This window comes from Pongo abelii, chromosome 4, assembly GCF_028885655.2.
Source record: "Pongo abelii isolate AG06213 chromosome 4, NHGRI_mPonAbe1-v2.0_pri, whole genome shotgun sequence".
In the NCBI taxonomy this organism is placed as follows: domain Eukaryota; kingdom Metazoa; phylum Chordata; class Mammalia; order Primates; family Hominidae; genus Pongo; species Pongo abelii.
In genome coordinates, this window is record NC_071989.2 from 69,052,239 (window position 1) to 69,080,134 (window position 27,896).

At 37.1% G+C, this 27,896-nt stretch overlaps 1 protein-coding gene across 3 annotated transcripts in view; it reads right to left on the bottom strand.

Annotated features, from left to right (window-relative positions):
• Nucleotides 1–27,896, bottom strand: part of PDE4D (phosphodiesterase 4D) — a 1,542,529-nt gene that overhangs the window by 933,393 nt on the left and 581,240 nt on the right. The window lies entirely within an intron of this gene.

Below are 27,896 nucleotides of genomic sequence, written 5' to 3' on the forward strand. Positions count from 1 at the left end.
CTTTTCTCCTAAATCTTGCCAGCAGCTGTTATTTTTTGACTTTTTAATCACAGCCATTCTGACTGGAGTAAGATGGTATCTCATTGTGGTTTTGATTTGCATTTCTCTAATGATCAGTGACATTGAGCTTTTTTATTCTAATATTTTCTTATTCATTAGTGGTCGGCAAACTGTTTTTATAAAGATCCATTTAGTAAATGTTCTCATTTATAAGTGGGAGCTAAATTAAGAGAACTCATGGACACAAAGAAAGGAACAATAGACACTAGGGTCTACTTGATGGTGGAAGATGGGAGGAGGGGGAGGAACAGAAAAAATAATTATTGGGTACTAGGCGTAGTACCTGGGTGATGAAATAAAATAACCTGTTACAACAAATCTCCATCACACTAGCTTACCTATATAACAAACCTGCACATGTACCCCTGAACCTAAAATAAAAGTTAAAAAAGAGAAAATACTACGTGACAAGTTCTATCACAAACAAACCATCATGTATAAATAACATTCTCTCTGCGTTTAAATACTCCCTGTCATCTTTGAGTGAAAAATGAGTATTAATGTAGAAAAAGATGATTTCGGCAGCCTCCATCAGCCCCAGAGGGGACCAAAGAGATGAGAGCTGGTCTGAATTCAAGGACCTAGTTCTGACTGAGGAAGTTTACTCCAAAGCAAGAGCTATTCTCTTTACAGCTCCCAAACACGCCCACCACAAATTGCCATTTTTTCTCAGCCTTCTTTTGCTTGTCCTCTTAGCTGAAACTTCTCCCAAGTCCTCATTCTTCCGTCACTATTTGACCTCCCTCTTCCCTTTCAGAAGGTGAAAGCATTCCCTCTCAAACGAAACATCCCTTTAAAACATAAAGGAATACTACAGTTATTTGCACTGAACTGAACCTGACCTATACATAATGTTTTAACTCTTCAAGTTGCCTGAATTTCTTTGCCTATTTTCTTCTGTTGATGAAATTAAAGACTTGGTAATTTCAGCAATTTTAGGCAATATTCATGTTTAAAAAGAAACATTTCCAGTTCCTAATTTGAAGCATTATGCCTCAAATGAACTATGAAGGCAATCTATACAAGTACTCAGATGTCATTAATGGAAAAGGCAAACAATTTGTTCGCATGTCTAAATGAAGGTATTAAATAAACTCAAACTTTAAAAAAAAAGATGGAATTACTTTTGGAAAAGTTGCTCACTTTTGATTATTGGTTACGGCTTCCTGAAAACCAGTGGAAGCAGCATCCACTGTACCCAAATTTGCATCAACCTGAGACTGAAATAATTCCTCTGACAATTATTTAAATTTCTACTGAAAACTTTTCCTTATACCTTTTGTCTCCCATTCTTGATGACTTAGTGATGCAAGCTAGAACCTAGCCGTAATAACCTCCTCAAGATGTTCGCATATGTTTGTTCTGGAAGCTATTCAAAATAAGGTCCATGATTGTATATTTTATTCACTATGGACTACAATTCCCATAGCTATAGTGCCTTAACCAAGAATTGGGGTTCATAGTCTGATGGAACTATGAAAATACTCTAATATATTCCCTAGAGTTGGTCTCTCAGCTAAATGTGGAAGATTTAGATAATTGAGAATTCTACATCTACTTTCAAAAGGTAATGATTAAAGAAATCCAGAAATCTTGACTAAGAATTAATTAAATCCATGATGGGGAAAACTAATTATTAGAATACACTTGGAAATAACACAAAGTGGTAGCTTAATGTTTTATGAATTTCTTTCCTATTTACAGATATTCCCATACCCATCATTTGATCTTAAATTTTCAACTTGGTTTACATTTGTACATTATTTTTATTTGCACTGGCTTTTTAAAGTAAGTGACTTGCAAATCCAGTTACATTAACAAAAATATCAAATATGATAAATACATTAATATCATTTAAAACTATTTCTTCCCTTTGATTTCTTATACCCAAACATTTCTAGGTCTTATTAATTCTTCCTTCACTATATCTCTACCAACCATCACTTTCTTTTCATTCCTACTTCCAAAATTATAATACAAACCTTCACCATTTCATTCCTGGATTATTGTGATAGCCTTCTAATTTATTATTATTCAAAATGTGGCCTGAAGACCACTTACATCAGAATCTAACCCTTAACAGGGAGATTATGAGTACTCTCCAGACTTGCTGAACCAGAATCTCTGGAGTAAGGTTCAGAATCTGCAATTTTAACAAGCTCCTTAGGTGGATTGTTTTTTTGTTTTCTTTTTTTTTTATTATTATTAAAGTTTTAGGGTACATGTGCACAATGTGCAGGTTAGTTACATATGTATACATGTGCCATGCTGGTGCACTGCACCCACTAACTCGTCATCTAGCATTAGGTATATCTCCCAATGCTATCTCTCCCTCCTCCCCCCACCCCACAACAGTCCCCAGAGTGTGATATTCCCCTTCCTGTGTCCATGTGTTCTCAGTGTTCAATTCCCACCTATGAGTGAGAATATGCGGTGTCTGGTTTTTTGTTCTTGCGATAGTTTACTGAGAATGATGATTTCCGATTTCATCCATGTCCCTACAAAGGACATGAACTCATCATTTTTTATGGCTGCATAGTATTCCATGGTGTATATGTGCCACATTTTCTTAATCCAGTCCATCATTGTTGGACATTTGGGTTGGTTCCAAGTCTTTGCTATTGTGAATAGTGCCGCAATAAACATATGTGTGCATGTGTCTTTATAGCAGCATGATTTATAGTCCTTTGGGTATATACCCAGTAATGGGATGGCTGGGTCAAATGGTATTTCTAGTTCTAGATCCCTGAGGAATCGCCACACTGACTTCCACAATGGTTGAACTAGTTTACAGTCCCACCAACAGTGTAAAAGTGTTCATATTTCTCCACATCCTCTCCAGCACCTGTTGTTTCCTGACTTTTTAATGGTCACCATTCTAACTGGTGTGAGATGGTATCTCATTGTGGTTTTGATTTGCATTTCTCTGATGGCCAGTGATGGTGAGCATTTTTTCATGTATTTTTTGGCTACATAAATGTCTTCTTTTAAGAAGTGTCTGTTCATGTCCTTCACCCACTTTTTGATGGAGTTGTTTGTTTTTTTCTTGTAAATTTGTTTGAGTTCATTGTAGATTCTGGATATTAGCCCTTTGTCAGATGAGTAGGTTGCGAAAATTTTCTCCCATTTTGTAGGTTGCCTGTTCACTCTGATGGTAGTTTCTTTTGCTGTGCAGAAGCTCTTGAGTTTAATTAGATCCCATTTGTCAATTTTGGCTTTTGTTGCCATTGCTTTTGGTGTTTTAGACATGAAGTCCTTGCCCATGCTTATGTCCTGAATGGTAACGCCTAGGTTTTCTTCTAGGGTTTTTATGGTTTTAGGTCTAATGTTTAAGTCTTTAATCCATCTTGAGTTGATTTTTGTATAAGGTGTAAGGAAGGGATCCAGTTTCAGCTTTCTACATATGGCTAGCCAGTTTTCCCAACACCATTTATTCAATAGGGACTCCTTTCCCCATTGCTTGTTTTTCTCAGGTTTGTCAAAGATCAGATAGTTGTAGATATGTGGCGTTATTTCTGAGGGCTCTGTTCTGTTCCATTGATCTATATCTCTGTTTTGGTACCAGTACCATGCTGTTTTGTTTACTGTAGCCTTGTAGTATAGTTTGAAGTCAGATAGTGTGATGCCTCCAGCTTTGTTCTTTTGGCTTAGGATTGACTTGGCGATGAGGGCTCTTTTTTGGTTCCATATGAACTTTAAAGTAGTTTTTTCCAATTCTGGGAAGAAAGTCATTGGTAGCTTGATGGGGATGGCATTGAATCTATGAATTACCTTGGACAGTATGGCCATTTTCATGATATTGATTCTTCCTACCCATGAGCATGGAATGTTCTTCCATTTGTTTGTATCCTCTTTTATTTCATTGAGCAGTGGTTTGTAGTTCTCCTTGAAGAGGTCCTTCACGTCCCTTGTAAGTTGGATTCCTAGGTATTTTATTCTCTTTGAAGCAATTGTGAATGGGAGTTCAATCATGATTTGGCTCTCTGTTTGTCTGTTATTGGTGTATAAGAATGCTTGTGATTTTTGTACATTGATTTTGTACCCTGAGACTTCACTGAAGTTGCTTATCAGCTTAAGCAGATTTTGGGCTGAGACAATGGGTTTTTCTAGATATACAATCATGTCATCTGCAAACAGGGACAATTTGACTTCCTCTTTTCCTAACAAAGGAGTCTTGCTCTGTTACCCAGGCTGGAGTGCAGTGGAGCGATCATGGCTCACTGCAGCTTCAATCTTGTGGGCTCAATTGATCCTCCCACTTCGGCATCCCGAGTAGCTGGGATTACAGGTACACACCACCACTTTTGTATTTTTTGTAGACATGGAGTTTTACCATGTTGCCCAGCCTTGTCTCAAACTCCTGGACTCAAGCAATCCACCCACCTCAGCCTCCCAAAGTGCTGGGATTACGGGTGTGACCCACTGCACCTGGCCCTTAGGTGGCACATTAAACTCAAGAACCACTGTTCTGCTTTCTTCCTTTCTCGTTCTCCCTATTTTCAAGAAATTGTGCATATTTCCATTTGGTTAGTCATTCCAACATGCTATCCTTGTCCCCTGTAGAAAACCTTCAATGGTTCCCCATTATTCTCAGGATAAAATCCCCATGTCTAAACTTGAAAATAAAGGACCCACATAAAATGGTCAGAAACTACTTCTGAAATTTCCCAAAGATGACAAACGAATTCCTAGTTTCATGCATTTTGAATGCCCCATATATAACCCCCACCACCGTACTTCTCTGCAACTTGGAATAACCTCTACTTACTCACTTCCAACTCATTCAACTCCAAACACAAGGCAATGTCAAATTTTTCCATGGTGCCTTCCTCGATCTTTCCTTTTTCGGAGCTCATCTACTTTATTGTTGCTATTATTCATATGGCAGTTTATCACAGACTGCCTGTGCTGCCTCTTGAATTGTCATTTAATTTTTAATGTGAGTATGCCTGTCTCATTTTTGCACCTGATTGTGAAGTTCCTGAGTGTAAGAACATTTTTTGTATTCAACTATTCTCCTAGCATACCTATAGACAATGAATAAATAATTTTGAAATGATTGAATCAATACAAGATTGACAAAGTCTCTACTGATTTAACCCATTATTTAGCTGATATGGTTCACTGTTTTTGAATTGCACATGGTCTACTTTAACAAAAACATATTTTCTTATTTTATGAGCTTACACCTCTTTCATGTTCACATACCTAAGAGCTATAACTACATCCATGACTACAAAATTGATCCCAAACCAGACAAAATGCAAGAAACAGAAGCATCAGCTACTCTGGTCTAAACGTTGTATGAAAATCTTGTTGGCTGATTCAAGTGGGAGAAGAGCTCAAAGTTATAATCATCATTTTGACTGTTTTATACCCAGTCTCACAATAAAAAGTGACTCATTTATCAGCCCCTGCTCTCAACACAACAAACAGATGCTTGTAATTTGAATTGTATGACTCTGGTATCACCACCAGATACTACATCCTTGAAAGCACTTTCACCCTTGATAGTTAAAATAAGATATTCATCTCCCTGCCCCCAAAGAACTCCATGTCTTAAATGTAAAGTCAGAATTTACAATGCAGTAGAATCCTTGGGGTAGGGTTAGGATCCACAAAACAGACTCCCAGGAACTAGACAGTGAACTAACTGAAGGATTATCATAGGAGTAAAACTGTCTTTGTAAAAGTTATAACAGTGAAAAAATTATGACAGAGAAAGAGATATGACCTAACAGATTCCATCTTGCTTTTAACCTCCAAGCTGTCCTTATTCATTCCTGGGCATAGACCAAACTAACTTTGGGAATAATTTAGTTTATAGTTTAACTTTGAAACAAAGATGATAATAGCCCTTTCCCAAAGCAAACTCTTTTCTTGCCTGGGAACCAGACTGGCTGTTGTAGGACTAACAAATTTGCTACAAGATTAGAAATTGCGATTTAGGAATCATGCAGCTAGAGGTCAACAAGATTCTAAAACTCCCCAGTTGCTCCTAGGGATAACATCACTATTGTAAAACCTAAGATTGGTGCTTGAGATACTTTTTGGACCCTGAACTCGATGGATCAGCTGGCACCACCCAGACTGATAAACTGGCTCATCTGGTCTTGTGTCCCTCACCCAGGAACCAACTCAGCTCAAGAGGACAGCTTCAACTCCCTATGATTTCATCTCCCACCCAACCAATCAGCATTCCCTGGCATCCTATCTACCAAATTATCCTTAAAAAACCCCAGTCTCTGAATTTTCAGAGAGACTGATTTGAGTAATAGTAAGACTCTGGTCTCCTGTTCAGCAGGCTCTGCATGAATTAAACTTTTTCTATTGCAATTCATTTGTTTTGATAAATTGGCTCTGTCTGGGCAGCAGGCAAAATGAACCCATTGGGCAGTTACAGGAGCATCGGTTGACTTAATGATTGGCTTATCCACCTACCAGAATCTGATGTCCACCATATTAAACACTTTAAAGCAATTAGAGCTGTCTTACTGAGAACACTTTGGACAATAACTGATAAACTGTGTAACTGAATGATCTTTTGATGAGGTCTAATTTATACTATAATTCATTTTTTAGATGTTTAAAGTAATGTATTATGGTAATGTATAATGCACTTAGTTTCTATGACCAAAACATAGAAATAATTTCTCTGTTTAAATGGGTAATTTATTTTTTGTATAAATTATAATGATTTTAAAGCTCTATAAGACTCACAGTTTTGTTATTATTATTTAAATTTTCATAGAATATTCTTTTTCCAAACAATGAAGTACAAAGGGAGGAGGCTTTAAACTAATGGAAATTTATGTTCAAATCCCAACTCTGCAACTAGCAGTGTGAGTCTGAGTGATAATTCCTACATCAAAGGACTGTGGTAAAGATATAATAACACGTGAACGTTGCCGTCTAGTTATTTGTTTGTTATCTGCTCCTTCCATTAGAAACCAATCCCAATGAGAGAAGAGCCTGATATATAGTAGGTGCTCAGAAATCATTTGTTGAATGAATATGATTAGCGTATTTTTCTGATAAAAAAGATTTAAGCTAATTTTTCTATATTCTAATGTAACTCACCTAAAATACTTGAGGAAAATATTTCCTGGGAAGGAAAACGTCAAGAGAAAGCAGAAACCATTCTTGTCTTTCTTCTTTCAGATGCAGGAAAGTAAGACTGCACTTGGTGATGAGATATGCATATTATCAACAAATTAATTGTATTGACAGGTTTATCAAAGAGTAGTCTGGCAATGTCAAAAACAACTGGGCATATAACTCTGAAGACTTACGACAATTAGATCAGTTAATTTTGTGTTTTTTTAAATGGCCCATGATGTGGCTGGTGGAAAGTCTGTATTTGTTGGGTTCTACATTCTTAGGCCCCCTCATGGTTTTTAGTCACTAATACAAATATGAAAAGTAACAAAGATTACATCATGCATTTATTAAATACATAATTATTGAGCACCAACTAATTGCCAGGAAATGTTCTACTCATTGGGGATACCGTGGTGAACAAAACAATCAAGGCTGCTACCCTCTGTATTTAATGTACCGTGATGAACAATAACACATAATAAATATGAAAACAAACACTTCAGAAAGGAAATAGTGAGGCATGTTATTCTGAAAAATAAAATAAGAGATATGCTAGTAGGTGACCGAAGGCTGCTTTAGATTGGGTGCCAGAGAAGACCTCCCTGACAAGTGTTCTTCAAGCTGAGATCTGAATGACATGGAGGAACCAGGAATATAAACATTGGGGAAAACATCATGGAAGGAGTAATAGGCTAGTGTGGCAGCCTTGAGAAGTGGCTGGGCCAGTTTGAATGACCAGATGGTAAGCCATTATAGGGAAAAGAAAACTAAGCCAGCAATTTTCCAAGGACATGAGGAATATTTCATTTTTTCTTATTTTTATATGGAAGGTATTGGACAAGATAATTGCCAATGATTATTATATACTAAAAAAAATTCAGAAATCTATGGTCAAGATGGTTCGTTAATCCCAACTTAACTATGAAACATTGACTCTTTCAAGTCCTTTAGTAGAAAATTCCCATAGCTTGGGGAGTTGCACTTCTGGCTGAATGGGATTGTAGATGTGGCAGTCGTTACAATGTTCTGTTTAGAAAAGCTAACAGTAACACCTTTCATATATGTGAGAGCTAGACAAACGTGTCTGAATTATGCACTAATAAGACTTCCATTGGAGAGAGAAAAAGGAAGATATACAAAATTTAATACATATAAATTAAAGCTTATTTTCTTTCACTGTGGTCCAAAACTTTAATTAGAAGAGCTTTGGTGGAAATAAGTCAGGTAATTAATTTTTATGGGATTAAAGATACTAAATAGTCATACTATAGTAAATATAGTATATTTGTATTTGTCTACCTCAGGTATAATATGTATATTTCTACTTAGAAATTCTGAGTTAGAATTGAGATATTAACTTCCACTTAATGCAAATCAACTGTGAAAATAGCTTATATATGCTTTAAATATTTAATATTTTAAAATAGTATAAAATGTAATGAAATAAACATGAAATATCAACGCTAGAATCAAGAACAACAGTCTTGAAGGATGATCAGAGTAAAGTCGGGGTTTTTTTGGCATGAAATTGTAGTTTTTAATTGTAGTTTTAATATAATTTGTGCACTGCTGTATCCAATACTGAAAACCGTATAATAATAAAAACCATCAAATCATATCTCTATTTCACCTTCTTAAATATGGTTTAAGAATAGTCTGGGACACCTTGAGTACAATATGTACATTTCTCTACAGAAATTCTAAGTTGAAATTGACATATTGACTCCCACTTGTGCAAATCAGCTGTTAAATGATATATTTCATATAATTTATTTATTTAATACACATGAATAACTACTACATGTCCTAGGTGCTAGAGTATGGCACAAATATAACAAAATCCCTGTCATCCTTAAAGTAGACAATAGACAACAAATTAATAGACATATATTATCAGGTGATGATAAGTTCTGTGGAGAAAAACAAAGATGGGGGGCGGTTAAGGAGCCTGGGAGAGGTGAGGAGCCTGGGAGAGGGAAGTGTGCAATTTTACAAGATGTGGTCAGGAAAGTCCTCTCTGTTGAGGTGATTTTTGAGCAGAGACCTGAGGGAAGCTAGGTAAATGCATTACAGGCAGAGAGCATTGTCAGGACAAAGTCCGTGGGGCAGGGCAAGACAACTAGGAGGCCTGTGTGGCTGGAGCAAGTTGAGGGAGATATCAGAAAAGACAAAGCCAGGAAGAAGTGTGTGTGCGTGTGTGTGTGTGTGTGCGCGTGTGTGTGTGTGTTTGGGGGAAGAGGTTTTAACTTTGATTCAGAATGAGATGGAAGCCTTTGACAGGTTTTGAGAACGTGACATGGTCTGAGTTATATTTTGAGAAGATCACACTCTGGCTGCCATATTGAAAACAGATGGTAGAATGGCAAGTGTGGAGATACATATAGCAGATTGGAAGCTATTTCAACAATTAAGAAAGATAACTGGCTTGGCCCGGAGTGGAAGAAGTAGGTAGGAGAAGGGGAAGTATAGTTAAGGCTTAGTTATAATTTACTGATGGGGTGTGTGTGTGTGTGTGTGTGTGTGTGTGTGTAAAGGGAAAGAAAGGAAAAGAAATTGAAGATGTTCAGTGTTAGCAACCCAAATTATAGTGCTTCTGTTGAGTGAAGTGGGGTTTCTGGGGAAGGAGCAGGTTTGAAGGTTGTAAATCCAGAGTTTGTTTTAGGACAGATTAAGTTGGAGAATCTATTAAAGCTTCAAGTGGAGTACAAAAACATAGTGTACTTGTATTTGTCTACCTTGAGTATAATTTGTACATTTCTCTATAGAGATTCTGAGTTAGAGTGGACATATTAACTCTCTTTTGTGGCTGAAGTGGAGAAATAGATTTGTGAATTGTCAGTCAATGGATGACCAGCTAGGGCAGAATGGAACAGTCTGAGGACTGAATTGGACAGATTAGAAGGAATCAGAAAAGGACACTGAAGAAAGGTGAGTCCACAGGAAGAAGAATAGAAATGGTCCCAGAAACCAACGAAAGAGATGGTGCAATCACAATTAAGCGTATTCTAAAATTTATATTAATAACTGACATTAGTTATTTAAGAGGACTCAACAACTTGTTGTGGCTACATATTGGAGAACACTGGGAATAAGCTTTATAGCAGCTGCCAGCTTCAGCAGACCTTGGAAAGGAAAATGGTTTGCCTTAGTTTTACAGTTTGTTTTGAGAAAGAAAACCATTCATTTGTATCCTTTCTAAGTTGCAATATAAATAACTGTCATTGTTCTTGTATTCTTCACAATAATGTCCATTAAACATATATGTATCACATATTTTACCTCACTAGGGACTAAGGCATTGCATTATGTCAGGATTGTATTACTTTTCCCTCTCATATTCATGTCTTACTCTTAATAGGAAGTATGAGTAAATCAGGTATTTCTCTAAAGGTAATTTTCGTTTATTTAGAACACATTTCTTTTTGGTGACATAAATTATCAAGAACATCATCACTCTGGAAAAAATACAGTGGGGGTTCTCTCGTACATAATCCTTTCAGAATAACATTGGACTAAACATGAAACTTACATTTATTTCTCTGAAATAATTTCTCTTGAATATTTCTACATAAATAATTTTTCCCCACATCTTTTATTCTGTCTTTAATCTCCTAGTCCCCAGAACTATCTATAACCAAGTTAGTTCCATTATTTAATCTCTACTCATCACACCACACAAACCCCAAAATATGGGTAGTAAGTCACAAAATATAATCTATGAGAATGCTTTTTTTCCTGAACTTTTATATAATATTTGAAGGAGAAAAGGACAATGGCGGCCCTCCCCTGAAAGCTGTGCTCCGCAGCCTGCCTAATACACCAAGACCTAAGGTAAGTGGAAAATAATCTATGCAACAAGCTCACATGTCATCAAGAAATACTAATTAGCATTTTCTATAACAACAAAACAAAGGTGTGTGTATGTACAACTGTATTACAAGAATGAGCTACTCTGCCCTTGACATATTTTAACCAGTAGCTTTATTAATGTGAGAAAAGTTTTGAATTTGCTGCCAAGTTCATGCAAAACAAAAAAAAAAGTCCCAGACATACAGTGAACAATAAGACATATAATAACTCTGGTCAAAACGTGCCAACTGCACTTATTAAAAGGTAAACTGTAGGGAAATAAGAGTGTTCCCAGGGTAAAATCGATGCATTTAATAACTACAGTCTGACAAGCCAATGCAATGTACATATAATTTGGTTTTAAAACCTACTTAAAACACCATTTAATCACATTGTGGTTTCACCATTAATTGTTAACACTGATATTATGTTTGAAATATTTTTTAAGAGATGGTTCTAGATATTGGCAACATTTAGTAAATACTTTTAAGAGTCACAGCATACATTGGGAATATAGTATTTTTTGAAAAGCTATAAGACTACACAGATTCCTTTTTTTTTTTTCTTTTTGAGACAGTCTCACTCTGTCATCCAGGCTGGAGTGCAGTGGTGCAATCTCACCTCACTGCAACCTCCACCTCCTGGGTTCAAGCAATTTTCATGCCTCAGCCTCCCAAGTAGCTGGGACCACAGGCGTGCACCACCATGCCCGGCTAATTTTTTGTTTTGTTTTGTTTTTTTAGTAGAGAGGGGGTTTCACCATTTTGGCCAGGCTGGTCTTGAGCTGTTGGTCTCAAGTGATCCATCTGCCTCGGCCTCCCAAAGTGCTGGGATTACAGGTGTGAGCCACCATGCCTGGCCATCCTTCTTGAAGAAGTCTTTCATTACATGGCTGGAGGTCAAAGGAGGAAGAGAAAAACTAATATATAGATTGAATTCTACACTGACATCTACGACTGGCTAGCACATTTATGTAGAGCATGATACTAATGAGAACAAAGTCATAGGCTTGATTCTGATCTGTGTCATTAACCTCCTTCTGTTTCATGTTTCCAAGCTGAACTCTATCAACTTGTGACTCATGGCTTAGCTTGTCTCAATGGGGAACAAACCAGAGAGTGTATGGATCAATGCAAAGCTATAACTGCTTCATGAAAAGAACTTTGCAGGGCACTGATCACCTTCTCTGACAAATGAAGGCAACTTATTACTTAAGAGCTACAAGAGGTAGTGAAAGGCCAGTAAACTGTGATACAGAAGACCTGGATTCCAATCCCAATTCTAGGATCCCTAAATTTATAACCTATAATATATCAATTAAACTCTCTGACTTTTAATGTCCTTATTCATTAATTATTTCATATTAATACTCTTCTAACACAGCCCTGAATATTTAGGGCATCAAATAATATGTGACTTGGTTGCTCTTGTGTTTTAAGCTTTTAGTACATAGTTGACACTTGCTTAATAAAATATTTGCTGAATAAATTGTTAAAATGAATTTGAAAGACTGAAGTATATTATTTCAATGCAACTTATTTAATCTAAAAGACCATTTGTAGACACTTAATATAACCTAATATTCTTGTCAATATCTTTATAGATTTTGTTATATAAAAATAGTTTATTAAAATAATATAAAATAAAATGTTACGATTGCATCTCTTTTTACAAACTGCTATAAACATTTAATGTAATTAAAATTAGCTTATATAGAAAATCCAAACACATAATCAGTTTAAATTCATTCAGTTGCTAAAATATTAATCTAGTGACCTATCGTTTTATACTATACACAATCAATTATACAAAAAAAGAGAAAATTTGTGGGATAAATTTGGAGAAAAATAGGATTATATTTAATAATCATAAAAATATATAACCATCATTTGAAATGAAATTATTTTATGTTATGGTTTGAAAGATAAATAACATAAAAAAATAAGCTTTATACTCAAGTCAGTTACTGGCACACTTGGACTCTGCTTTAAAAACTTGTATGTGTATATGTGTGTATGTATTTTTTTTTTAAAGAGGCACCTGTTTGTGCAATAGTTAAATGTCATTCAAACAATTAATTATTTAATGTTGACTACCCGATTATCTGGAAACCTTTCAAATGATACCAAAGCCTGAAATCGATTTTCTTTTTGGGATGTGGCAGACAGATATCAGGGTAACCCTCATGATTCTTTCCTCCTGGTATTCACAACTGTTTATATTTTCCTCATCTTGAATGTGGGCAGGAACTTTAAGTTGCTTCTAACAAATAAGATGTGGCAAAAGTGATGGCCTGTCACTCCTATGCTTATACTATATAAAATCCAGTCATACTAGCAAACTCACTCTCTTCCTCTCTTGCTGGATTTGAAGAAGCAGGCTGCTTGTTGTAAAGGGTCTATGGCAAGGGCAAGGTAGTAGCGAACTGAGGGTGGCTTCTAAGAGCTGATATAACCTCTGATATAACTAACAGCCACCAAGAAGTTGCGACCCTCAGTCTTGCAGCTGCAAGGAAATTAATTCTCTCATTATCATGAGTGACCTCAGGAGCTGATCCATCACCATTGGTGCCTCCAGATGAAAACTGAACCCTGGTGACCTTAGATTGCAGCCTTGCAGAGGACCAGCTAGGCCATGCCTAAACTCCTGACCCTTGGAAACTGTGAGATAATAAGTGTGTGTTGTTTAAACCCAGTAAATTTTTGAATAGTTGAAATATTCAAGGAAGCAAAATTATTCTGACAAGAATATTGCAGACTCAAAAATATATACATGTATACATAGAGATATATAAGTACAAACAAACTGGCTTTTTGTGGAGAGAACAGATGAATTTAGTTAAAACAAAACCTTTTAAAAAAAAACAGGTTGATTCAAATTAAAAAGCATTGTTCTTGAATTGATAACAGTTGGATAGACTCAGCAAAATACTCCCCAAGTTGGTTGGTAATGTCAAGTCTCCTTAGTTTATATCCATGAAATAGCTAATTGCCAATGCCAGTCTAAGAGTTTTAGCCTGGATTTAAGATGTGTGCTTAAAGAAAGGCTATAGAAATATCCTCAGCTCAAGAATATTATTCAGTTTTCACCTTCCCTCCTCCAACTATAGTCATTCTTAGGCACCAATTAAAATGTGTACCATACAATCTGCATGGGCTTTCTAGGAGGTTTATTCTTTCATTAGATATGAAAGAATTCCAGGCCCTCATTATCAAAAAGTGGGATTAACTGTATCTGTACTTTATGCATAAATGGTCATCCCTATGTAGCTAACTACTACCCATTCTCAAATTGAGGTCAGATTCACATCCTCTAAAAGCCATATCTGACATTGTTCCATTTAATCTGATTTAGACACTTTTTATCTGTACTTGAAGAGCCCTCCATGCAAACCACTGGACCTGTTAATCATGCACCATCTGTTCCTTTTCTTCCTTCTTGTGGGAAAGACCCTCCCTATTTTTCTTTGGCCCTCAGGTCAGTGCCTGCCACAAAGTAGACACTGAATAAACATTTGGGAACTTTTATTTTTCAAATTGGTTTTACATGTATATGCGCATATATTTTAACCTCAAAAATGTCCAAGTAATAATGTGGCAAAGATTAATTTAGTCTGTTGAGAGAGAGACAGAGCAGATGCTTTGTTATAATACCACAGCCCTATTATTAAATGAGGCATATTATATATCTATTTCTTCTATGTACATGGTAAATTTTAATTAATATTCTCTGATAACAAAAGATATAAGAAATCTTGAATTGAGATTATTATAAAATTTATTGTTTAAATATTTAAAAATGCACTAAAACCATAAGTAAAATTTAGACAAAACCCTAATATTGTGCTAGCAATAACAATATATGCTGGGGCATTGATGAGGCTCATGAAGAGGCATATCTTTTTTGTCTTGTTTCTGATCTAGATGTAACCCTGTCAGCTTTAATGTCCTATCCCAGTTCACAACTCACATAACTCTGTATGGCTGCAGATAAGAATACCGAAATTATTAAGCTAATTATAAATGACTTATAATTCTTATGTCTGCCATTTCCAAGCCCATTCTCCAAAGTAAAATAACTATATTTATATTACAAACACTATTTTTGTTCTAATATATTATTCTACAATCCTGTGGAAATGCTGATGTGTTGAATGTACAATTCTCCTTTAATGTAAATTGGCTCTGTTGTGGTATTTTATATTTGCAGCTAAAAATATATTGGAAAACCTTCTTCAGCTGAAACAGGGAGTATTTTTTTATCTACCTGGCTTTGAACTAGCAGTATGTAACATACAGAGTTAGTTGGAAGATAGTCCTTATTATGAAATAGTGGTTAGGGGAACAGACCCTGGAGCCAGATTATCCAGGCTTGAATCCTGGTTGTGTGACTTTTGGTGAGCCACTTAACTTCTCTGAACTTCAGTTTCTTCATCTGGAAAGGATAACTTTGTAGGGACATGGATGAAACTGGAAACCATCATTTTGAGCAAACTATAGCAAGGACAGAAAACCAAACACTGTATGTTCTCACTCATAGGTGGGAATTGAACAATGAGAACACCTGGACACAGGGTGGGGAACATCACACACCGGGGCCTGTCGTGTGGTGGGGGGAGGGGGGAGGGGGGAGGGGGGAGGGAAAGCATTAGGAGATATACCTAATGTAAATGACGAGTTAATGGGTGCAGCAAACCATCATGGCACATGTATACATATGTAACAAACCTGCACGTTGTGCACATGTACCCTAGAACTTAAAGTATTAAAAAAAAAAGTGTCTACCTCATAGTGTTGGTGTGAACATTAAGTACAGTAATGGGTGTATAATAGTACCTGCTAAGAATAGTACCTGCCACATAAAACATCCTTACTAAATGTTAACTACTTAATTACCTGTCTCATACATAAGATCTATGATGTCAATATTTCAAAGTGGGCAGGATATTAAGTGTAATAATTAAAAATTATTATTATTAGGGTTGCTAAAATATAACATGTCTAATGTTCAAAATAATTTAGGCAAAAAATTAATGTTTTTTGCAAACTTTTTTTAAACACGAAAAGACCATAATGGCCATTCATATAATATGAACATTATTAAGTAGTGTTAATTCTCATTAAATATAATAAGGCCTAACATTTGAAATCAAAAGTTGAGGTTATTGAGAATTTCTACAAAAGAAATGGGATAGATATGAGTACTACAGTGCCAGATATGCAATATTGATTTATAGAAAAAAAACATGGACTATTAAATATATCACTGATTTTTGTTGTAACCATTTCATTGATTTTTGTCGTTTGAAATGTGATGTGGATGATAGTCTCTTGGGTAGATTAATTGCTGGTTGCTGGTTAAATACTGTACTCAGACAGTATTGATTAATAGCTTGAGATTAACCTGGAAACATGATTCAAAGGACATCCAGAATTCTAATTTTGCATTTTAACCAACAACCTGGGTGAAGATAAGGAAGTCTGGTTTATCAATTTTGTGGGTAACAGGGCAACATGTTATAGAATAAAAATTATTTTGGAAAGGCAGAGCAAGATGACCAAATAGAAGCCTCCACCAATCATCCTCCTTGTAGGAATACAAAATTTAACAATGATCCACACAGAAAAGTACCGTCATAAGAACCAAAAATCAGTTGAGCAATCTCTGTACCTGGTTTAAGCTATATATCAGTGAAGAAGGCACTGAAGAGGGTAGGAAAGAAAGTCTTGAATGGCCGATGCCACCCCTCCCCCATGCCTCAGCAGTGGCCACGTGGCACAGAGAGTGAATCTTTGTGCTCGGGGGAGGGAGAGTGCAGCGACTGGCGGACTTTGCTTTGGAACTCAGTGCTGCCCTGTCACAGTGGAAAGCAACACTGGGCATAACTCAGCTAGCGCCAATGGAGGGAGAATATAGACCAGCCCTAGCCAGAGTGAAATTGCCCATTCCAGCAGTCAGAATCTGAAATCCAGGAAGCCTCATTGCCATAAGTTAAAGTGTTCTGGGGCACTAAATAAACTTGAACGACAGTCTAAGCCACAAAGACTGAAATTCCTGGGCAAGTACTGATGCTGAGATGGATTTAGAATTAGTGTTTATGGGGGACACGTGACCTAGTGAGACACCAGCAGGGGCAGCCAAAGGAGTGCTTGCGCCACCCCACCCTCAACCCTAGGCAGAGCAGCTTGCAGCTGCAGGTGAGACTCCTTCCCTCCACCTAAGGAGAGGAGAGGGAAGAGTAGAGGCCTTTGTCTCGCAATTTGGATACCAGCTCATCCATGGTAGGACAGGGCAAAAGGCAGAGTCATGAGCCCACCATTACAGGCCTTACCTCCTGGATGACATTTTTAGAAATACCCTGGACCAAAAGGGAACCTGCTGCCTTGAAGGGAAGGAAGCAGTCCTGGCAGCATTCATCATCTGCTGACTAAAGAGCCCTTGGCCCCTGAATAATCAGCAGCAACAGCCAGGTGGTAATCACTGTGGGCCTGGGGTGAGACTGAGAAATGCTGGCTTCAGGTGTGACCCAGAACATTCCCAGCTGTAGTAGTTATGGGAAAAGACTCCTTCCGCTTGAGAAAAGGAGAAAGAAGGGTAAAGAGGACTTTGTCTTTTAGCTTAGGCTCCAGCTCAGCCACAGTAGGGTAGAGTACCAAGCAGGCCCTTGGGATCTCCGATTCCAGGCCTTGGCTCTCGGACAGCAGTTATGAATCTGCCCTCAGCCAAAGGGTAGCCCACTGCTCTGAAGGGAGAATCTCAGGCCTGGTTTCACTTACCACAAGCTGAATGAAGAGCTATTGGATCCTGAGTGAACACTGGCAGTAGCCAGGCAGCACTTTCCATAGATCTAGGGTGGTGGTAGCCTCAGGGAAAGTCTCCTCTGCTTTTAGGAAAGGGAAGGTCTTTGTCTTATAGCTTGGGTGCCAGGTCAGCCACAGTAAAATAGAACACCAGGTAGCTTCTTAAGATTTCCCACTTCAGGTCCTGGCTCCCATATGGCATCTCTGGATTCTCCTAGGGCGAAGGGGAACTTGATGTCCTGAAGGGACAGATACAAGCCTTGTTGGCTATGCTACCTGCTGATTGTAGAGCCTTAGGACCTTGAGCAAATATATGCAGTAGCCAGGTAGTGGTCATTTCGGGCCTTGGTAGAGATCCAATGCTGTGTTGGCTTCAGGTCTGACCCAGCACCGTCCCAGTGGTGGTGGCCACAGGGGTGCTAGTGTCACCCCTCCCCAAGCTCCAGGTAGCTCAAGACAGAGAGAGAGAGAGAGAGACCCCATTTGTTTGGTAGAATGTAAAAGAAGAGGACAAGAATCTCTGCCTGGTAATCCAGAGAATCCTTCTGGATCTTACTCAAGAACACCAAGTGGGGGCACCTCCATGGGTCAGCAAGAGCCATGGCATTACTGGTCTTCGGGTGCCCCCTAATGCAGACATAGCTGCAGTGAACAAAAACTTAGATCACAATATCCAAGTCTTTTTGGAAACCTGGAAAACCATCCCAAGAAAGGCAGGTACAAACAAGCCCAGGCTGCAAAGACTACACTAAATACTTAACTCTTCAATGCCCAGACACTGATGAACACGCACAAGCATCAAGACCACCAAGGAAAACGTGATCTCACCAAACAAATTAAATAAGGCACCAGTGACCAATCCTGGAAAGACAGAGATATGTGTCCTTTCAAACAGAAAATTCAAAATAGCTGTTTTGAGAAAACTCAGTGAAACTCAATACAGAGAAAGAAGTCAGAATCCTATCAGATAAATTTAACAAATAGATTGAAATAAAAAGAATCAGGCAGAAATTCTGGAGTTGAAAAGTGTAATTTACATGCATCAGAGTCCCTTAATAGCAGAATTATCAAGGAGAAAAAAGAATTAGTGAGCTTAAAGACAGGTTATTTGAAAGTACACAGTCAGAAGAGACAAAAGAAAGAAAAACAAAAAAGAATGAAACACAAGCTCAAGATCTAGAAAATAGCCTCTGAAGGGCAAATCTAAGAGTTACTGGCCCTAAAGAGAAGGCGGAGAGAGACATAGGGGTAAAAAGTGTATTCAAAGGGATAATAACAGAGAACTTCCCAAAGCTAGCGAATTATATCAATATTCAAGTACAAGAAGGTTATAGAACACCAAGCAGATTTAACCCAAAGAAGACTACCTCAAGGCATTTAATAATCAAATTCCCAAAGGTCAAAGATAAAGAAAGGACCCTAAAAGCAACAGGAGAAAATAAACAGATAATATATAGTGGAGCTCCAAAATGTCTGACAGCAGAGAGTGGCATGACATACACAAAGTGTGGAAAAAAAAAAAAAAAAAGATCTCACCTTTTATTCTAGAATAGTATATCCGGCAAAAATATCCTTCATGCATGGAGATATAAAGACTTTCTGAGACAAACAAAAGTTGATATGTCATCAACAACAGACCTGTCCTACAAGAAATGCTAAAGGGATTTCTTAAGAAAAGGACATTAATGAGCAATGAGAATCAATTAAAAATACAAAACTCACTAGTGATAGTAAATATGCAGAGAAACGCAGGATAGTATAACATTATAATTGTGATGTTTAAACTACCAATATCTTGAGTAGAAAGACTAAAAGACAAACCAATCAAAAATAATAACTATGGCCAGGCGTGGTGGCTCATGTCTCTAATTCCAGCACTTTGGGAGGCCGAAGCAGGCAGATCACGAGGTCAGGAGATTGAGACCATCCTGGCTAACATGGTGAAACCCCGTCTGTACTAAAAATACAAAAAATTAGCTGGGTGTGGTCGTGGGTGCCTGTAGTCCCAGCTACTCAGGAGGTTGAGGCAGGAGAATGGCATGAACCCGGGAGGCAGAGCTTGCAGTGAGCCAAGATCACGCCACTGCCCTCCAGCCTGGGCAACAGAGCAAGACTGCATCTCAAAAAATAAAAATAAAAAAAAAAATGAAACAATGAAAGTTAAAAAGTAGGGGGACAAAGTAAAAGTGTAAAATTATTACTTTTCTCTTTCCTTGTCTGTTTGTTTATGCAATCAGTTTTAAATTTGTCATCAGTTTAAAATAATCAGTTATGATATGATATTTCTAAACTTTGTGGTAACCTCAAATCAAAAAACATACAACCGATACACAAAAAATAAAATTCAAGAAATTAAAAACATACTACCAGAGAAAATTACCTTTACTAAAAGGAAGACAGGAAGGAAGGAAAGAAGAAAGAAGAAAACAAAGCAACCAGAAAACAACAAAATGGCAGAGTAAGTTATTTCTTACCAATGCTAACATTGAATATCAATGGACTAAACTCCCCAGTAAATACAAAGAGTAGTTGAATGGATAAAACAACAGGACCCAACAATCTGTTGCCTATAAGAAATGCACTTCGCTGATAAAGACACACATAGACTGAAAATAAAGGGATAGATAAAGATATTCCACGTAAATGGAAACCAAAAAAGAACAGGAATAGTTGCAGTTATATCAGACAAAATAGATTTCAGGACAAAAACTATAAAAAGAGACCACATGGTCACTATATAAGGATAAAAGGGTCAATTCAGCAAGAAGATATAAGAATTGTAAATATATATGCACTCAACACTGGAGCATCCACAAATATAAAGCAAATATTATTAGAGCTAGAGAGAGAGGTAGACCCCAATACAATAATAGCTGGAGAGTTCAACACTCCACTTTCAGCACTGGACACATCATTTAGACAGGAGTTCAACAAAGAAACATTGGACTTGATCAGCATGATAGACCAAATGGAACTAATGGATATTTACAGAAGATTTCATCAATGGCTGCAGAATACATATTTTTCTCCTCAGCACATGAATCAGTCTTAAGGATAGACCACATGTTAGGCCACAAAATAAGTCTTAAAACATTAAAAAATTGAAATAATAGAAAGTATATTCTCTGACCACAATAGAACAAAACTAGAAATCAATAAGAGGAATTTTGGAAACTAAACAAACACATAGAAATTAAACAATATGCTCCCGAATGACCAGTGAGTCAATGAGGAAATTAAGGAAATTGAAAAATTTCTTGAAACAAATGGTTATGGAAACAGAAACATACCAAAACCTAAGGGGTACAGTTGCAAGCAGTAATAAGAGGGCAGTTTATACCCTATATCAAAAAAAGAAGAAAAACTTCAAAACAAAAAAAACCCTAATGATGCATCTGAAAGAACTAGAAAAGCAAGATCAAACCAAACCAAAAACAAGCAGAAGAAAAGGAATAATCAAGATCAGTGCAGAAATAAATGAAATTGAAATGAAGAAAGCAATACAAAGAAGCAGTGAAATAAAAAGTTGACTTTTTGAAAAGATAAACGAAATTGACAAAACTTTAGCCAGACTCTGAGAGGATTTTTCTAACATAGCATCTTAATGAGAAGACACAAATAAAAAAATCAGAGATGAAGAAGGGTACATTACAACTGATACAGCTGAAATTAGAAGTATCATTAGAGGCTACTAGAAGCAACTACATGGCAATAAGTTGGAAAAGCTAGAAGAAATGAATAAATTCCTAGACACAGACAACCTACCAAGATTGAACCATGAAGTCCAAAATCCAAATAGACCAATAGTAAGTAATGAGATCAAAGCAATAATAAACAGTCTCCCAGCAAAGAAAAGCCCAGGATCTAATGGCCTCACTGCTTCATTTTACCAAACATTTAAAGAAGTAATACCAATTTTCCCAATTTATTCTGAAAAATAGAAGAGGAGGGAATACTTCCAAACACATTCTATGAGGTATGGGAGCATGGAAAAAGGAGAGTTTGTCTTCAGCTTACATAGAACAAAACACATGAACTTAAAGGATGAGTGGAATTTAGCTTCCTTATGATGCTTCTGCATTTGAGTGTTTGAGCTGCAGTTTCTCTTGACTAATAGTATTCTCTCCATGCTCTTCTTTACTCCACAACACACTTTTACCTCAACTTCTAACATTTCCTCTATTTTCTTTCTCTCTTTGGTTTCTTAATACATCTTTCAAGACCCAGTTCACTTGTTCTCTCAAATGCAAAGCTTGGGCTTCCTTTAACTTTCCTCCTCTCTCCTCCCAGACCTAGGAGGTTAAATTAATATAATGTGAATGTGATGAATAACATCCTGCATTCTTGTACTAGAACGAAAACTGGTAATCAGATACAGCACACTGCAGCATAGTCTGAAAATACCCATGTGGATATATTTGCATATACTGAAAGAACATATACTAAATTCTCATACTTTAAGAAGACACATGTGAATAAGAACATCAACAAAGTGTACTGTTCATCTCCATTAACAAGAAATCTTGGAACTTGGTATTTTTTTTCCTTCACAGACAGCTTGACTTGGTTTGATTCAAGTGCTGCTTTCTGAATTCAAGTGCAGGTGCTAATTAGTACAAAGGCACATAAATCTAGAGAGGAAGGTAAATGGGAAACATATGGAAATAGAAATGTAACCAAAAGTTCTTTTTGATGATATATATGGTTCAACAAGTTTTAAAACAAAACTGCAAGCTGATGGATGGTAATACTCTACATCACTTGTACTGAAACAAAGCTGCCAATGTGATTGTCTAGTTGTTCACTACTTGAATATTTATAAAGTTTACAGTTCACATGTGGCATTTCCATAAGCTGCCATGATTAATGAATTTAATTGTAAATGTTATGAGCTGATTTCTTAAACTGTGTTTCATTTTGTTTATATGCTTGGTGTAAAAGTAAATTTTCAGACTGAATAATACTCAGCGGATTTGAATCAGGGACAAAGCTCTCAAGCTGCATGGTGTGAGCAATGCATAGTGAATGTGGCTGCACAGTGAGTATCATATTTGGCCAAAGTAAATATGGGGCTCAGTGCCAGATTTCCTGAGCCAGTCTAGGCCCCAAGTTTGCCCATAAATTCATTCAGGGGATTTCTTAAACAATCACCAAGGCCAGACATTAAAATGAAAGACATTTGAAATTCTCCTCCAAGGACAGTTCTTTGGACACACAGAATCTGATGGAGAGGGAGTTTCAACAAGTTTTGAGCTTTTAAACAGTAGAAAAGGATAAAGGAAGAAAGTAATAGGGGAGGCTGAGGTGGGCAGATCACCTGAGGTCAGGAGTTCGAGACAAGCCTGGCCAACATCCTGAGACACTGTCTCTACCAAAAATACAAAAATTAGCCAGGTGTGGTGGTGCGTGCCTATAATCCCAGCTTGTCAGGAGGCTGAGACAGGAGAATCACTTGAACCCAGGAGGTGGAGGTCACAGTGAGCTGAGATCATGCCACTGCACTCCAGCCTGGGCAACCGAGTGAGACTCCATCTCAAAGAAAAAAAAAAAAAAAGAAAGAAAGAAAAAGAAAAAGAAAATAATGGAAGTAACTTATTGGTCACCTTCCCCAGCCCCCTGGGTATCTATTTTGTCTTGCAAAAAGATGAAATAGAACAAATATGGTATTGATTCTGGGCCACTAATCTCCTGTCCTATTCCTGGGACTACCTGTTATTACTCTCCCTGTATATATCTCCCTTTATATTTTCTTATAACTGTTGACAGCCCCAAAGTTCCAGACCTTAAAATGCTCCATTTCTATATATTAGATCATATACTCCTACTCATTTCTGAAATCATCATCCCCAAATCAGAGCAAAGTCCATTAATTTAGTGGACATTAACATTTTTTGCTGTAGTAAAAGGACTTAAATAAGGATTCTTTTCTGAGTCATAAAAAATTAGATGTACTTAAAGATTTTCACTATATGTGTGTGTGTGTTATGTGTGTGTGTGTCTCTATATATAATTTTGACTTAATCTGCAAATGCAGCAGTTTTGCGTGTACACAGGTGAAGATGAATTTCCTTTTATAACTTTTACTACATGTCATCCATACTAGTTTAGCTTAGTATAAGCAAGATAAGTATAATATTGTAGACATTTAGACAATTCACTTCATTCTCCCTGTCCTTAGGTAATTTATGATGTTAGTTTTAGCAATCTCTGAGGAACCCAATCTATACTCTTTTTAATTTAAAAAAATACTCACTTATTCCCACTTTTTTAAAAAAGCCAGTTCCTCTGCCTCTCAAAACATAGGCTTTCACACCTATTTCATTTTGATTCAACTTTAAAAAAATAGCCTTTGGTACAAAACTTTTGAGTTATTTAAGGATATGGTATCTACAGTCTTTTTTTTTTTAATTCAAAATTGGTTTACTCTTTATCCCAAAGAATCCAAAAAGCTAAACATCATGTTCTCTTTGAATGTTATTTTCTATAATATGTTAAGTGTCTGAAAATGTGAAAAATTTAAGCAAGCACACAGGCACTTGGTTAATAAAGTGGGAATGTGTTCATCTGTGAAATGCTTCTTATACGTATTTATTTCCATCATATTTGGAGAGGATTTTTCTAACACAGCATCTTAATGGATTATTAGTAGACCTGACTCTAGACTTAGTTACTGCCTAAGACAAGCCCACCTTACAAAAGAGGCTTGGGCACCTCTTCCCAGGGAAAATGCTTCCTTTCAAAGTTAATGAACAAGGAAGCTCTAGCTGTCTCTGGAAACCATAATCTAAGTTTGAGCAGTGCAATCACGTAGTCTTGAAAAAATGTTAGCTTCATGCGAATATAATCTTCATGCCTAGCACATCTCTGACAAAAGTATAGTGAGCCCTAGTCTCAAGGTACCTGTTAGTGGATTAAAAATCGGCCCCATCGCCTGTAGTCCCAGCTACTCCGGAGGCTGAGGCAGGAGAATGGCGTGAACCCGGGAGGCTGAGCTTGCCGTGAGCCGAGATCGCGCCACTGCACTCCAGCCTGAGCGACAGAGCGAGACTCCTCGGCCCCATAACATGTATGTCCATGTGGAATCTGTAAATGTGAACCTATTTGGAAAAAGGATCTTTGCAGATGTAATTCAATTAAGGATCTCAAGGTGAAATCATCCTGGATTAGGGTGGAGTATGATAAGTGCCCTTAGAAGAGAACAGAAGTAAAGAGAATCGGAGAGAGAAAAAGACCATGTACTGATGTAGATCTCTGCTTCCATCAACTCAGATTGGAGTTATGATGCCACAAGTTAAGGAATGACTGGAATCAACAGAAGCAAGGAGAGAGGCAAGGAAAGGACTCTTTCCTAAAGCCTCCAGAACCAACAAGTCCTGCTAACACCTTGATTTTAGGCTTCTGACCTCCAGAACTGTGAGAGAATAAATTTCTGTTGTTTTAAACCACCCAGCTTACAGTCATTTGTTAAAGAATCCTCAGGAAACTAATACAGAATCAATTTTAAATGAGGACTCAGCTCTTCCAATGGTATCTGTGCTGAGAAAGGGAAAGAAAACCAGGCAGAGTAGGGGCCCCATTGCTCAAGGAGAGAAACTTATTCCCACTGTCTTTTTAAAGAGAAGCAGGAATTTTTTATTTAGAGTCATTGAAAGAAATGATTGTTTGAAACAATAATATGCAGAGGTATGACTATTGCAAGAAATGATTGTTTCAAACAATAATATGCAGAGGTATGAGTAAACAAACTTTCGTCTTGTATATTAAAGTACTGGTAATTTTAGGCTTCAAGCTAGAAAAAAAATTCAGGATTATAGTGATTGTAATAAAAATACGAGAGATTTCTAATATTCTGGGGATTTTTGTCTCTCCCTTTTGAAAGCTTTCAAGGAAAACAAATACTGCATTAAAAAAAGTTTCATATTTATTTTACTATTTATGAATTAAACAATGTTGGGACAATATGAATTTTAATCAAAGCAATACTTTTCAAGAAGAGAGAACTGTACAAAATATTTATTTATCTTTTCCATTTTGTCTGTCGACATGTTTGGACAACAAAAACTTTACGTATGTAATTTCAAAGTTTAAATTATGCTTATGACCATTTCATATAAGTTTCTTTCAAAATAGTATTTAAGGCTTTATTTTTTATATAAAAGAGTAAAATAGTGCTACAAAAATTTGTGTATGTTGATTAATTTGGTTTACATGCTGTCTAGTCCATTTTCTGTTGCTTATAACAGAATACCTGAAACTTTCTTACAGTTATGGAGGCTAAGAAATCTAAGGTCAAGGGGCTGCATCTGGTGAGCACCTTCTTGCTGGTGGGACCCTCTGCAGAGTCCAAAGTTGGCACAAGGTTTCACATGGCAAGGGGACTGAGCATGCCAGCTCAGGTCTCTCTTCCTCTCCTTCAGTCCCAATCCCATGAAAACCTGTTAATCCAGAAATGAATTAATCTATTCTTGGGAGCAGAACCCTCATGACACAATCATCTCTTAAAGGTCTCACTTCTCTATACTGACACTTTTTTCTTCCCTCCTTTTTTTTTTTTGAGACGGAGTCTCGCTCTGTTGCCCAGGCTGGAGCACAGTGGCGCCATCTGGGCTCACTGCAAGCTCTGCCGCCCGGGTTCACGCCATTCTCCTGCCTCAGCCTCCTGAGTAGCTGGGACTACAGGTGCCCGCCACCACACCCAGCTAATTTTTTGTATTTTTAGTAGAGATGGGGTTTCACCGTGTTAGCCAGGATGGTCTCAATCTCCTGACCTCGTGATCTGCCCGCCTTGGCCTCCCAAAGTGCTGGGATTACAGGCGTGAGCCACCGCGTGTGGCCGTGGATTAAATCTTAACATGAGTTTTAGAGAAGACAAATATTCAAGCCATGGCACATATGCCTTTCTGATCCTGCCATACACTCTAAACAGCATTAAAAGGTATTTTACTTTTAGAAACCATCCACATTCAGGTAGGTCAAGTGTTAAAAGCATAGCCATCATGACTTTTATGATAGTATAAATAGAAAATAGGATTTTTAGAACTTAAGTTGTCTCCTGTCAAAAATGCAGTTCAACTCAACAGATAATGTATTGAGCACCGACTATATCAACAAAGAAATAAACATGTTATGGTCGCAATTATTAAGGAGCTTTCTACCTAAAGTGGCAGGAGGAGTCTATGAGGGATAATAGAGAGAGCTGACATTCACTGACAGTTTTCTACATTGCAACTCTTGTTTACTAATTTCATATGCACCATTACATTAATCCTAATAAAAAATCATAAAGTAGCTACTCTTAGTAAGTTCATTTGCTTAGCTACTATTATTAAGTCCTCAGGTGAGGAAACTGAGACAGAGTGGGGTTAAGTAAGCTGCCTAAGGTCAAAAGTAAGGGGTAATCTGACTTTCAAGTTTGTACTTTGTACTTCAAGCCATCACACTGTAAAGACCTCCCCACCATCATCAGTAACCAAAGATTGTGATAAATGATTTTATTTGTATGCACTAGGAACATAGAGGAGGAAATGATGATTTATCCCAACTTGGAGGAATCTGGAAAGTCGGTAGATACCAAATTGATTCTACACTGGACTTAGAAAGACAGAGAGAAAGTTCATACCTGGAGGGAAACATTTCAGATGAAGAGATTAGTCAACAAAATTGGGAAATCTATAAAGAATATTTCCCTAGAAAATTTCTGTGCAATTTTAGAACATAATGAAAATTTCTACATTCCAATTTTTACCACCTATCTCTCATCCCCAGGGAGCAGCTAACCCTTTAGAAATGGTGAAATCTCCCTTTTCTGAGGCAGCAACAGACTTCTGGAGCCATACTGAAACACTATGGGACTCAGAAGACTTGAGGTGGCTGTCTGGTCTCCTGCACCATTGCTTTTCAATAGATTCAGAAAATCTGTAGCTGGAACATCTTGTACTGCACACTTAATGCCTCAAATTCAAGTGATTTTCCTCAGATTCAAAGTCCTGACTCTGCTCAGATTAATTCAGTGGATTTGATTGCTAGCACTAAGGCAGAGGAAAACATTACAATTTGAGAAGATACTTCCATAATTATTGATATGTC